The sequence below is a fragment of the Sander lucioperca genome, chromosome 7, assembly GCF_008315115.2.
Source record: "Sander lucioperca isolate FBNREF2018 chromosome 7, SLUC_FBN_1.2, whole genome shotgun sequence".
Lineage (NCBI taxonomy): Eukaryota > Metazoa > Chordata > Actinopteri > Perciformes > Percidae > Sander > Sander lucioperca.
The window spans coordinates 25,359,797-25,374,412 of record NC_050179.1 but is presented as its reverse complement, the minus strand read 5'-3'; the positions used below and the strand labels follow the sequence as shown (position 1 = coordinate 25,374,412).

Here is a 14,616-nt window from a genome sequence, read left to right as displayed (position 1 = left end):
GAGACACCATCAAAACTACTGCTCTATATTCTTATGCAAGGATTAGAACATGGATATGAATTGCCAGCAATGAGTGTTTTTCTTTTAATAAGCATGGAACATTGAATCTGTGATATGTAAATTATTCCAGCATTTATCTTATGAACTAACAGTAAATATAATAATGAAAAGAGGAATAAAAAATGGTAAAACCAAACATTCAACTAAATATTGCACATTCGATTAATCGCGGTCTTCACGATTAGCTAATCGCATTCTTTTAAATCGCGATTTTGATTCTCAGCCCTACTCCAGAGGATGAAGCCTACTGACTTTGTTGATTGCTTGACTTTTCAGGCAATCAACTTTTTTCGCAGCTCAAAGTTGTCACTTATCTGACTGGGGACCTGTGTTGCATGTTGAACCCCTCCCTCTCTCCTTGTTCCCTGTCTGTCTCTTCACTACTATCCAGTATAAGCTGAAAATGCGCAAAAATAGTATTAAAGAAATAATTATTTTTTTTAGGCATATTAGCACTGTATCATCCTTGTTGGGCCTTGTTAGCAAAGGATAACTGAGGGTAGTTATGTTGGCCAAGAGGATGCATGTGAGAAGACACTTTAAGAAGTAGGGATGCACCGATATGAACATCTTGGCCGAGACCGACACACTGCACTCGTCACTTCGTCCAGACCACGGACATTGCTGATTCTTTACTTGAGCATGTAAATCCTGTGCTGTGTCACTGCATCACAAACTCCACATGGCCAAAAAAACATATAACATAATAATCATAGGTTGTTGACATTGGCCGATGTATAAAAAATAACTAACATCGGCCGATACTGATGTGATTGCCGATATATCGTGCATCCCTAGCATGAAGACTCATTGAAACCTGATAAAAGTAATACTCCACAGCAGTTCCAGTGTAGGGCTGGGCAATATATCGATATTATATCTATACCATGATATGAGACTAGATACCGTCTTAGTTTTTGGATATCGTAATGCATTACATTAAAGTGATGTACCTTTCTGCACTTCTAGCTGCTCTATTATTTGCCTTTAGTCATGCTATTCGCTTTGCTGATGATTATTTATAAAAAATGTCATTGTGTAAATATTTTGTGAAAGCACCAATAGTCAACCCTATAATATTGTCCTCATATTGATATTGAGGTATTTGGTCAAAAATATTGTGATATTTGATTTATCTCCATATGGCCCAGCCCTACATCAGTGTGACATTACCAATTCAACCTTTGCAAAGCTTTATGTGCCTATGTGCCTTTCTCAATGAAGTGGTAGTCATTGATGGTCAACCAACACCAATAGGAATCCAGGAATGAATGGTTCCTTTGGGTTACTTTTTAAAAAGTATTCCAAAAGGTCAAATGTAAAAACTTACCTGTCAGTTCTTATTGGTTCCTTTGTCTACCATGACATTTTAATGGATGTATTAGGGGGTAGATACGGTGGTGTGACTGGTCCATTAAAATCATCTATTGTCAGACGTTGAAGGATCTGATTAGACAAATGGGTGTTCTTCCTAAGTGAAGTATATCAAGTCAGGGTGTTAAGCAGAGATGGATGCAAAGACAAAGAAAGAAATATACTGAATATATTTGTCAAAACATGGTTCTCCCAATGGTGTAGGTGAATTGAATGTAATTTATATGTACATTCATGCATAAATGATCTAGTGGAGAAGCAGTTTTGTGTCTGTACACCGTATTGTGTGGTTTACTTCTAACAGAGATGAAGCCTCTCTTCTTCTGTTTTTACAATGTATGTCATTGTCTGCACACACACACACACACACACACACACACAAACACACACACACACACACACACACACACACACACACACACACACACACACACACACACACGCACAGTAAGAGTCCGCAGATGCTTGCTTTCATATTTATCCAACCAGCCTGTGCTCAGTCTCATTCAGTTTGGCAGAACATTATAGAAAGCGTAAAAGAGAGGAGCTGTGAGAGAAAGTATTCTTTGAATATGTATTGTCTTTTAATTGAACAAGATTATTACAAAGACCAACAAAAGTGAGTCATTAGGACAAAAAGCCTACATTTACATTTCTTGCCAACTGCTCTTTTGACCTCAAGTAACATTTAACTTAATCACAAAGTTACACCCTAGACACTTTAGGAAGACGATGCAATAAGTCTTCCTGAAGTGTCTCAGGTGACTATTGTATTGCTTGTAAAAGTTAGTGGAAACCTCATTTGAGTCAGCTTTCATAATGAGTAGTAGTAAAAACATGGTGCTGACATCAGGCTTTCAGAAAGCCTAACAATGTATAAACAGGCATGCACCTTGAAGGTTGTGCATTTAGTGTAAAAAGCATAGAGAAGTCTTTCAGGTGGTCTGTCACACAAATCACCTCTGTCCCTATCTGTGTGCTGCATCACTAGCTGTGTGTTGGTAAGACAGAGCTGGACTGAACATCTGCAGTTTTGCTGGAGAGATTTTATCATCCCGCAATATCCGGAGAAAATCCTGTTTTAGTAGTCTTTCATCAGATTGTCCCTTCAGTTCTGACTGGCCCTCATTTAATAAGCAATTCCAACGCTGATCTAAGCTGTGTTCAACAAGTCAGTGTTTATCACTCTACTCTTCTTTGTGGTACCTCAACCTCTTGCTTGGACAACAGTTATGCTCAGTTCAATGAGCTACATTTTGTGTTGCCTGACAGTAATATGGTATGGTATTTAGGTGACTTCTGGTTAGGGCTACCACGATATTGGAAAAAAACTGACATTGTTTATATATTTTTCCTGCGATATATTTTGCGATATAAAAAAAAAATACTGTAATTTTTACAAGATGACAAAACAAACTCCATTTTGGAAATAATAAATCATTCTCGACTACTGGGGTGATTTTGTAGGGGAGTGCATCTACCTAGAAAGTAAAAATGAAAAAGTAACTTTTTTTATGTGACCCATCCTTTCTTGAACTTTTATGCTTCACAAACATAAAAGCAAGAGAGCGATGTGACTACTCTTCTAAAGTGATTTTGCAGAGGGAAATGAGGTAGTTAAATACACTGGTTGACTCACATGGCACCATTGTTTTCATATAATCCTATCAATCCAGGCTGAAGTCAATGATATTAATAATGCATGCATGTTGCTTCCTCTAAATTTTAGGTTGTGGTCGACTAGCGGGGCCTGCTTTGTTTGTTTGATAAATTGATCAACATTGATTGTGACTGGTGGTTGCCTGTGCATGCAGAGCCTGCATGTCACGCACTAGCAACACACTGTGTATCCAAGAACCCTTAAATCAGTGTAAATTGCATTATATCAGACGCAGACTTCTGTTTTTAGCTTTGCAGCTCCGACCCGTAACGTAAGTTGGGACAGACCCCTTGATTCTTAAGGCTAACTATATTAGCTTTCGCCTGGCTGGTCGCAGCTTTCTGGCAACTCTGCGGTGAAAAATGGCCAGGCGACATAAAACTGACTTCTGTAGGTTCACTACCCATGATAAAGCATGTGCATCACTGTGTCTGTGGCAGCTGCCCCTGACGGTGCTTTTCTACACACGGGAGAGCCTCACTTTCCATAACAAAACCCCGTCGGACTACCGTTACGTCACATACACACGTTGCCCACATGGCCACCTGTCTGAAAGGGGTAGGGTCGGCCGGTAATAATCATGTCAAAGGAGAAAGGTTAAAGTTTACTTTTCTATCAAGCAGCAAAAAAGTTGTAGCGTTAAAAATTGTGTGTTTCCTGTGATTGCAAAGCTGGTGAAATGTGATAAAACCTTGTGAACGGCTGCTGGTAAAAGTATTTGCACCAGTATTGGACAGGCTGTTAAGTTTGCTACATCCTGTCTGGTAGTCCACCTAAGAAAAAAATGGGTAACACTTTACTTGAAGGTATCTACATAAGAGTGACATGACACTGTCATGAACACATGACACTGTCATGACACATTCATGACACATGAACCCTATCCCTAACTCTAACCCTAACCCTAACCCTAACCCTAACCATAACTTATCATGACAAAAACCGAATGACACTTACTAAAAGAACGTTCATGACTTGTTTATAATGTTTATGACACGTTCATGACAGTGTCATGTCACTCTTCTGTAGATACCTTCAAGTAAAGTGTAACCAAAAACAGTGTGGATTTTAGGGATTAGGGAACATGGGCTTTAGTTGGTCAGCCTGGCCAAGTGATTTCAACGTACCGGACAGTGGCAGATGTTCATCCAGTTGGCCCAGAATTGCCATACCTACCCAGCTGTTCATCGTTCATTATTCATTGTCAGGTCTTATATATATTATAACTGCAGTCCATTTATCATTTCATATGGTCAGAGTGGTTGGTTCTGATAAAGGAGTTGGACGGAGCTTAGATGACAGTACAAGTACAGTACAGAGACACAGTAAAATTACAACTGATGACTCTTAAAATATTATTGTATTGAATTTCTAAGGAGGGCCATGACGGTTCCCCAGTGCTCAAGCACAGACAAGTGCAGACAGTCCAACTGCCAGTGTTAAAGTAAGTCAATGGGTTAACACAAAGGTATCAATAATGGAAAACATCTCTCCGTGCTTCCAACTGCTTCCAACTGCTCCAAATGCTTCGTCAACTGCTGAAACAAAAGCCACACAGCAAGAGGCACACACATGATCAATGTATGTAAAAAGAAAATGCTATGTTTAGTGCCTGGTTGTTTAAGACTACCTATGCAAATTAAAGCCACAGTCTGTCAGTTAGAATAGCTGGAGTGTGTGTCAGTGTGTGTGTGTGTGTGTGTGTGTGTGTCTACAGACTGTGTCAGCGCTGCAGAGGGCAGTTTGTGATTTCCAGCTACAGATGAGCCAGAGGCCAACGTTTTGTACAAGTTATAAAGCAGTGATGTAACAAAGACAATATTATGCTGAACATTATTTTATAATGATTCATTTTATTATTTGATTCATTTTCTTCTCAGTTGAGTAAGTATGAAGCATTGTCTTTTTGTATTTTTCTGAAATAATGAACTGCTCTAGGTTTTTTTGGTGTGTTCAATGTAAATGTTATTAAGGGCCATCTAATCTTGTTGAAGTTCTCAAGTGACTTATCTTAATACATTTCCTCTTTTGGTGTGTTTTAACATTTGGCAGCTGATCAGGCAGTTGCATGTTTTAAAGTCTAAGTATGATGGGTGAAAGCTTTGTCCGGTAGTTTCCTCAAACTAATGATGTTGTTCCCTGAGGCAATACTGATGAGTTATATTGTAAGATGTTTTTGTGCCCTGGTCCATAATGTTATTAGTTGAGTAAACGTCTGACCTTAGCTCTGAGGCCTGTACTACGAAGCAAGATTTGGCGTTAAAAAACCCAGGGTTTTGTGTATCACGACGGTGGATCACTTGTTACCGGGTTCAATCGCCGTGGTAACTTATGCTGAACACCTAACCTGGTCAGGAGCAGGTTATGTAGGAGATTAGAGATCAGCCGGTGTAAAATCACCGCCTACTGACCAATCACCGTTCTTATAAGATCAGGTGGAGCTCGGTGCGCGGAGAGAGAGAGGTGTGCTCATAAAAGTTAAAACATTTAGAGACCGACGACCATGTTAACATTCCCTGATGGGTATTTTTATGAAAGATATAGATTTTCAGTAGAGGGAATTACGTATAGGCTATTTGTCGGCTTGTTGAGCCGTGTGTTGCCAATGCGCACATCTGTTTGAATTATGTTTTTATATATTTTATTTGCTCTCACAATTGCTTCCCACTGCCAGGGTTGCAACTGAAATAATAGGGGTTAGACGGAGCCCTGAAGAGATGCTACTTTTAAATCTTGCTAGCTTTTCAACATCACCAACCCTGCCTTAAACTAACATATTTTTAAAACAGGATTTCTTTTCACAATAGAGCTTGTTTTTTACACAGGTGGTACTAGGGCTGGGCAACATATCGATATCGATATTATATCGGCATCGTTATACTGTATGAGACTAGATGTCGTCCTAAGTTTTGGATATCGTAATATCGTGATATGACACAAGTGTTGTCTTGTGTTTTAAAGGCTGCATTACAGTAAAGTGATTTAATTTTTCTGAACTTACTATCTGTTTTATTATTTGCCTTTACCCACTTAGTCATTGTATCCACATTATTGGTGATATCGGCATCGATGTATTTGGACTAAAATATCGTGATATTGTGGTATCTGACTATTTACCATTGTGATCTAAGTTTTTGGTATAAGGAGGATGCATGAACTTTACTCTACATTCACTAAGAACATCTGGAAATTGTTAACATGAGTAGAGGTCCCCCCAAGACAGAAGATACCTTTTTTGGAGTTGTGCCAGATAACAGGCATTGATTGGCTAGTTACCTGATCCAATCATATACTTACAAAATTACGTCCTATGTTGATACAATGCATTGAGATATAAGTTTTGTCTACACAAAGAAAAGGCAGAGCGACAAATTTTGAAGATTGGGTCGGTCGTCTCTCCAGATATCCATGGGTCTGTAAATTGAGGCTGAAAACTCTGATGTAATAAATCTTTATATACCAAGAGCAGTGTCTACGAAGTTCCTTCTCCATACAACAGCAACACAGTGCTGCAACTAAAATATACCACAATATTTGATTTTTTTCCATATCGCCAAAGCTCTAGGTGGTACCAATAACATTAACAATGGCTCTATTCCATTAAAGTGTGCCAGTAAGCCATGGAAGTGTGACAGTGAGCCATCGTGAACAATACCAGGAAAAAAGAATGAGTCCTGGAGCAGGACTCATTCTTTTTTATTTAAACCTGTGCTTTCCCTTCTGTGACATGTCAACATGTCTTCCATGATAAAGGCCTATACACCTACCAATACACTGCTACACTGGATGGTACTAAATGGAAAGCATACCAGTTTGTACTGGTACTGGTACATGTGTAGGGTGGCCTAAAGCCTTTATACATGCAGTACCTTTTTTTGCATAGAATACTAAGCTATTAAAATACCCTAATAATTGTTGGCATGCTTTTATAAATCATGTTTTAATGTTAAACATACATGTGGCTCAGTGAATCTTTAGGATTAACTGGATCTGTGGATGGCTACCTATAGGCCAGTAATCCTATCATCAGTGGGGATTTATATTTGCTAATAATATGTTGAATTCATGTAAAGACTTTTGCATTTTTTTTACTTTCAAAAATGAACAATAATAATTATAAAGATATAACAATAATCTGGGATACTTGCTTGAAACAAGATAGCGCAAACCTCTGATTAGCTTATAATGCTAGTCTTCAGGGCAGAGGGTAAAGTAAAAAGAAATCGCTATTTCTATACCACTAACAAGGCTCAAAATAGCACCACACTTCCACGGTGGCATATTAATAATAAACAGTAAGACTGCATGACTGCAGTGTTCCATGCATCCTTATAAAAGTGTTTCTCACTGCTGTGCGCTTTGGCCAGTTAGAGTGAAAAGTGAGTCATGTCTTTGATGACTGATGTCCAGTGTTTTCAAATGAACTCTTTAAATTGGATGTATTGAGGGAAACATAAAGATTAAAACCTGCCACACTGCTGGCAGAGGTAAAGAGGCTGCAGTGATCGCTGCATCACTGATGGAGGATAAGGTCACTAGAAGACTAAAGAAACACTGACTGTTTTTTGTTTGCAGTAGCACTCTCTGCAATGGGACTGTAAGATATGGAGCTTGCAGGGAATCTGTTGTAATGCCAGTGACGTACACAACACTTGTCTGGAATGATGATGGCTGGAGGAACAATGACTTTCACTGTATAAAATATAAATAAATGGCAGATCCTGAGTGGAGCTGCCTTGAAAAAAATTTTACTTTTTATTATGTACTTACTAATGCTGTTATGTAATAGTTATTCTCAGTCCCCTTAGATTTTCTTTATTCTCACCGCAGTGGTAATGCAAAATCTCAGTAATTACAGAGCATCTCACTTCCAACAGACATACTGCACACAAACATCCTATTAATATATTTGGGATATTCAGGCATTATAACATGTCTTCCATTTATGGACTAATTCCATCTCAAACGAGAAAAACTGCTTATTAAAAATGGTTACAAAACAATGGACCGCTGAGAGTTGCAGGGTGATAATTGCGTTTCTGGATTGTATTTCTAGGAAGCACCTACTGTGGGTTTCCAAAAGGTGGGTTTTCTGCACAGAACAGAAATCTGAAAATCAAAAAGCTTGTAGAAACGACTAAATAGACACACCAAGTTGACCTAAATAAAATCTCCTGGCCAGCACAGATGTTCCGGATTCTAATAATGAGAGGGCCTTACAGCAGGAAAAGCTTTTTTCCTCCCAAAATGCAAAGCGTGTTGCTAGAAATTATGACTTTTCACATTGAAACTGTTGGCAGCAGGCGACTAGCTGTGTAAAGAAGCACCACTACAATCCTGTGCACAATAGTGCTTTATTGATCACTATTTGCCATCAGTCCTGTCAATCAAAGAGCCCTGTTTCAGCAGGAACCCTATATAACCAGGGGGTTGTGTCACTTTATTACACTGATCCTAGTCCCAGTCTATAGCTGTAAAAAAAATTTCTGTCCTCTAGTATAGTTCTTATTCTGTTCACTGGAGCTGCTGATAATGAGTAAAGATCCTGCTGATACTAGCTCAAACATTGCATGTTTCAACAATAAATTATTGTTATCATAACATTAAAGGGTTGGTAAGCCTTTATTGCGAAACAACAATAGAAGGTGGTGACTAGTCAGGTTAGTTTTTAGAAGTTTACAATCTGTACAAACAGTAATTTTGTACTATTTTGTTACATAAGGCCTCTGTGTCACTTTGACTTTAGTGTTGCCATATGGTGTAAGACTATTATATACTATATATGTATTATACTATATGATCTATGTATCTTAAATCCATTGATTGAGTCTTTGTTTTCCCCTATATATTAAATATAATATATTTAATAATAATTCCTGTTAGAGGTTTGTGTTTGTATGATCTCCTGAATGACCCTGGAGTAATTCTGCTACAAACCTTAGACAACTTCCACTATAGGAAGCCTGGCCAGACGCACCATTATGTACGTATTCATCACCACGTCCACGTCTGTGAAGAGAGAGATGGTTGAGGAAAAAAAGTGAGAGGGAATGAGAGCAGAAAAGAGAGGTGACATGTAAGAGATCGGAGTAGGGAATGCAAAGGAAACGATCTAACCATGTGAGAAAAGGGAGATGAATCAAAAAGAAAAGAAGAAGTGGAGAAAGAGAGACAGACAAAAAGAAAAATACTAGGACAAAAAAACTATCATTGTCATGTCAAGACGGTCGACTGGACAGGAATTGATGATGCAATAGCAGGATGTCATCATGTTCGTTGGCATTAAGTGCTGCGCTGACACGACAGACAACTTATTTTTTCTTTCAATCGTATTCTCTCTCCCCTTCAACCTTCTCCTGCCATTTCACCCCTTTTTCTATCTCTTTTTTCCCTCTTTTAATGTATCTTATCTCTGCCACCTCATTCTGTGTCTCTCTCTCCGTTACTCAGCCAGTTAATTGGTGCTCGTGCATTAATGAATGCAGATCGATCCAGGCCTGACACGATGCACAACCCTATTATCATGCTTTTATATTTATGGCTGGTAATTGTAAGGGTGTAGTTGACTGAGTGTGTGTGTGTGTGTGTGTGTGTGTGTGTGTGTGTGTGTGTGTGTGTGTGTGTGTGTGTGTGTGTGTGTGTGTGTGTGAGATTGACTGAGGGGGTGGCAGACAGCCCAGGCACAACCAAATGTTCTTTATTCATACAGGTGTGTGTGTGTGTGTGTGTGTGTGTGTGTGTGTGCGTGTCTGCGTGCGTGCGTGCGTGCGTGCGTGCGTGCGTGCGTGCGTGCGTGTGTGTCCACAGTCTCATCCTTCCAAAGCCACTGTCACTGCTTTATTAGAGCTATACATCACTGGTATACATCACACACTGACCCAGTGTGTGTGTGTGTGTGTGCGTGCATGTGCGTGTGCGTGTGTGAGAGAGAAAGATATAGTAATATACGATAGAAAGAGAGATTTGTGTCCCTTTCAGACTCTTTTCTGTTCATGCTCTGCCAATTTTACATGTTGACAAGAATGTCATCCTAGCAATGTTCTATATCGCTTAGATATGAATGAAAGCTGTCACAATGCCAGTGAAAACACACACGATTATGGAGTCTAATCAGGAGATGCAAAGTTATAAATGCGTCATTTTGAGCACAGCAGTCATTTTGAAGCAGCAGCTTTAACTTAAAAAGCCTTGTGAGCTACTTTACTTTTGTCGGCGGAAATAATTACTGGACTTTGGTACAAGGCCTAAACTAAAGAACTGCTGTATGTGCTCCCTGCACCACAGTTAACAGAGCCGCTGTGCAGTAAACAATCTTTTGTCTTTTATATGATACGTAAAGTCCTGACATGCTTCTTACATGCCGAAAGCCTAAATTCACACAAGCACCGTGGCTGTCTGTCAACAGTCCCGTTATGTCTTAAAGGTGCTGTAGGTAGGATTGCGAAGATCCAGGACTTAGCCAAAAAATTTGAACATCAACAACTTCTCAGTCCCTCCCCCCTTTCTGCCAAAGCCTGAAACTGTCTCCTAAGCCCCTCCCCCCACAAGGGAGAATGAATGCATGTGCATGAGCAGTGATTGACATGCAGTTAGACACGCCCCCTGGCCCTGATTGGTGCATCAGAACAGGGAGCGGTGGATTTTTGCAAATCACACTACAGGCTGTAGGTGGTGCCAGAGGGGCCGGATTTTTCTTCTTCATGCTTCATGTAGTTCTACTCGAACATAGGGTCAGTTTCAGCAAATATGACAGAAAGTTAGTTCGGCATAAGTCTTACCGACTGCACCTTTAACAGAGTCAACGTGCCAAAAGGCCATTATTTGAACTGGCCCAAGCAATGTTACAGATTCCAGTTCTGACTGGCACTTAAGCAATGTAACCAAGACAACGAGGGAGCGTGTTTAAATGGTTGACGAAAAGAAAGAGGGATTGTGTGTGTGAGTAGTGTGCGTTATGTGTGTGTGGAGGGACAATATGTGTGTCTGGGGAAGGGGGGAAGGTTTGTAAGTGTGAGTTTCACATGGCTGAATGGTTGGGTAGGTGACAGGGTGGATTTTGTCTGCATGGTTTGTGTGTGTGCTGTGCTTGTGTATGTATCCGAGCGTAACAGAGTGAGGGATGCTGGTTTCTTTTTTTTGGCCATCCCTGTCTCAGTTTGGAAGCATTACATGCACACTGGACAGGAACCATGTCTCCCCCTCCCTCTCCCTGTCTCCATCTTCTGTCTGCCTTTCTCTCACTCGATTAATTCCGCCCTCCTATCTATCTACAGTATCTATCTATCTATCTATCTATGCCAGTGCTCTTTCTCTTTCCCCCACTCCTCCCTTCCCTTTTTGTCTATGTGATATGATGATCTGGAGGTTAATGAGGCTAACTTGAAGGCTGTGGTTGCACCTCTCTTTACATACATTGTTCTTTTTAGTGTCCGTCATCTGTATTGTAGGAATATTTTGCTCAGCTTGACATTTTGGGTGGGGGAGGAAGTAGTTGATATTTTTAGACTGGCCTGCTTTACTGTAAGTCGTTCTGCTTGATTTGTTGCAAGAAAAGGGCTGGATGTAAAATAAGATGCCCGTACATGTACTGTATATATGAATCTGTTTTTTAAACCTAATAGTTACATAATAACCGCTAAAGGTTGTAAAGAAATTAGATAAACTAGAAATAATTTAAAACACATCACAAAGCCACCCTCCATCTCGTTCACACTTCCTACATTGCCCCTGAAAAGTAAAAAGAGGTGCCATTTGTTTTAATTGTGCACTTGTTTCCTTCCCTCACCTCTCGAGTGTTATCTGCAGCGATGTCAGTTATTGATGATGGCCGCACCGCAGGACGAGATCCACATCTGGTGTTGAATGTGTTTGAAGTGATTTGCTCTCGTTTCCTTCACTGATTGAAGATCCTCGTAAACAGCGCTAATAAATAATAAATCAAGATAGATCCTAATGAAGCAGTGTTTTTTACTGTAAGACGCCTTCACGGATTATTGCAGTTACATTAAAATTGGTGCACTCAGCTGAATTGTCCAGGGAAATTATCGGTTATCCTCAAAGATGTCAATATTGTGCCGCACTGCAATATATACTGCTGGAGCTGGCGATAGACCAATTGATTTAAACTACTTATTTACACTGCAACTGCTTTGTCAATTAGATTCTCCACACATTAGCATGTTCAGTCGAGATTTTCCTTCAGTTAGGGCTGTGCAATTAATCAAATATTTGATCTTGATTTTGCCTCCTAATGATCACAAAAACAGTGTAATCGAGAAAAACCATTATGTTGCTCTTTTTTTGTCTTGTGTTCTGAATGACACGCACACTTTCACCCCTCCCGAAGGCCAAACTCACTCAGCCAATAGTCAGCGAGGTCCTGTTTGTGGTATCTGGTTGCATTAAAAAATCAAAGTGAGTGAAGACGGCGGAGGGAAAGACGCTGCGTTTGGTGAGCAAGAAGGGGAGAAATTTCCCAGTTCAAGGTGTTTTCACTGTCGATTTTTTACCTTCAGTCCTTAAATTCACTTTGAAGCTACATGTACAGTCTGAAACTTGCTGACTTTGGTGACCTCTTCTCGTCCATGAGTAGTGGTTTTTGTCACTGTCTTAAAGGCTGTGACTAGTCTGCTCCACACTGCAGAGAGAAGACGGATATGAAGCAGAAGAGGGAGTAAGAAACTGTCAAACTGAAAAGTGGAAGTTGAATAAACATGTACAAATATGACAGTTATTTCCCCCACAGTATAAGATGTGGTCAGCAGGAGCCAAGTTCAGGCCAGGCAGCCAAAACAAAGCTCTCTTATGGCTCGGCTACTGTACATAAAGATACTGCACATAAATAGTAGGTAGGGTATATAATAGTCTATATCAATGACGTTTCACTTCCAAGATTGTTCAGGTGCCGTCGGAAATTCCGCCGGATGTCCCTCATTCGGTCGGATGTCCGTTACCTTCCTCTTTCTTTGTGTTGGCATTCTAAACTCGGGTGGATGAGGAGGATGGTTAACTGCTCCTCAGATCTCTGCAGGGTAAATCCAGACAGCTAGCTAGACTATCTGTCCAATCTGAGTTTTCTGTTGTATGACTAAAAAAAACTTTTAAATCTGACCACTGCGATTGGTTTTAAGAAATGCCAATAAACCAAAGAACGTTTTTATTCCCATCCCGGAATGCTGTGTGGACTAGCCAGACCCTCCTCCGCAGCACTGGGGAGGAAGGTCTGGCAATGCGAGACTAGGCATAGAATAATATATAAAATACAGCAAAACCTCTTTTATAGAATTTGTTGCTTACGTAAAGGAACAATTGTCCCCCAAATCAAAAATGCATATGGGCCCTCTTACCTGTAGTGCTATGTATCAATCTAGATGGTTTTGGACAACTCACACCAAAACCATCTAGATTGATAAATAGCACTATAGGGAAAAGGAACAATATGTATTTTTGTTTTTGTGTTTTGAACTGTCCCTTTAAGTAACTATATTTATTTTGCCATGACCTGTGCTGTGTTTCCACCCTGATAATTAAAAAAAATAGTTTAAGTACAGTCTGAGTGTTTTCATCAAATTCACAGGCTGGCTGTTCAGAGCAACACACACACACACACACACACACACACACACACACACACACACACACACACACACACACACATTCAGTCTAAGTCACTATGTTCAGTTTGCTATTAAAAGGAGTGCTGGACCAAGAGAGCTCTTGACTCTGACAGGCTCTCCATCTCCTACACAACACACATACACACACATCCTCTCCCTCTCCTGACCATCAGGTAGAATGAGGTGGATAAGTGTATAATTATGGGATGTTTATGACTGTGTTCCATCACTTAGCAACAGTTTTACTATTACTTACTTCCAGGGGGAACGGAAATATTTTGATGTATTAAGAGTTGTGTCTGAACTGAGCTGCACTGTGGGATGATGGAACTTGAAAACCCTGCATGCTGTATAAATAATGTAAAGAAACAAATGCATTGCCCACATACACTGGGTGAAGTCTGAAAGCATTGCCCCTCTAAACTGTTTTAAATCACAGTTAGCTTGTTGTCTTTTATAAAATGGCAATAACACACTACTGCACAGAATTTTTTTTTTTTAAAAGCTTTGTTGTGAGGCAGATCTCTGAGTAACATCTTTAAGATGGACGTAGGTATGGAACATCAGGGTTTGTAATGGATGTATCTTTGTAGTGGAGACAAGAGTTGTAGGAGTTGTTAGCTTTGCTGTCATTGCTGTTTAAAAAATCACATAAATGTCCCACAAGCCAATGTTTAAAGCGGAAACAGCGGAAAGATTCCAGGTCGTGGACACAGCATTATAAACACCTATACTATCTAATGCATTCCATCCATCCATGTATGCAATCCAATACAATGAGACAATGTCCTCTCAGGAAGAACAACAGTATCAGCTGTGTCAGGCAAAAGTTGAAGTGACAAAGCCCTTTAGTGTGGTAACTACGATGGGAGCTCTGTTATCATAGAGCATAGAGAGGAGATCACT

At 39.9% G+C, this 14,616-nt stretch overlaps 1 protein-coding gene and 1 long non-coding RNA gene across 2 annotated transcripts in view; both read left to right on the top strand.

Moving 5' to 3' along the window:
• cbln1 (cerebellin 1 precursor) overlaps positions 1 to 14,616 on the top strand; it is a 32,779-nt gene that overhangs the window by 10,216 nt on the left and 7,947 nt on the right. The gene's annotated exons all lie outside the window — the stretch shown is intronic.
• On the top strand, positions 904 to 6,072 carry LOC116046474. The gene is made up of 3 exons (XR_004104150.2): positions 904 to 973; positions 4,372 to 4,373; positions 6,002 to 6,072. It is a non-coding gene; the product is annotated as an uncharacterized LOC116046474 (long non-coding RNA).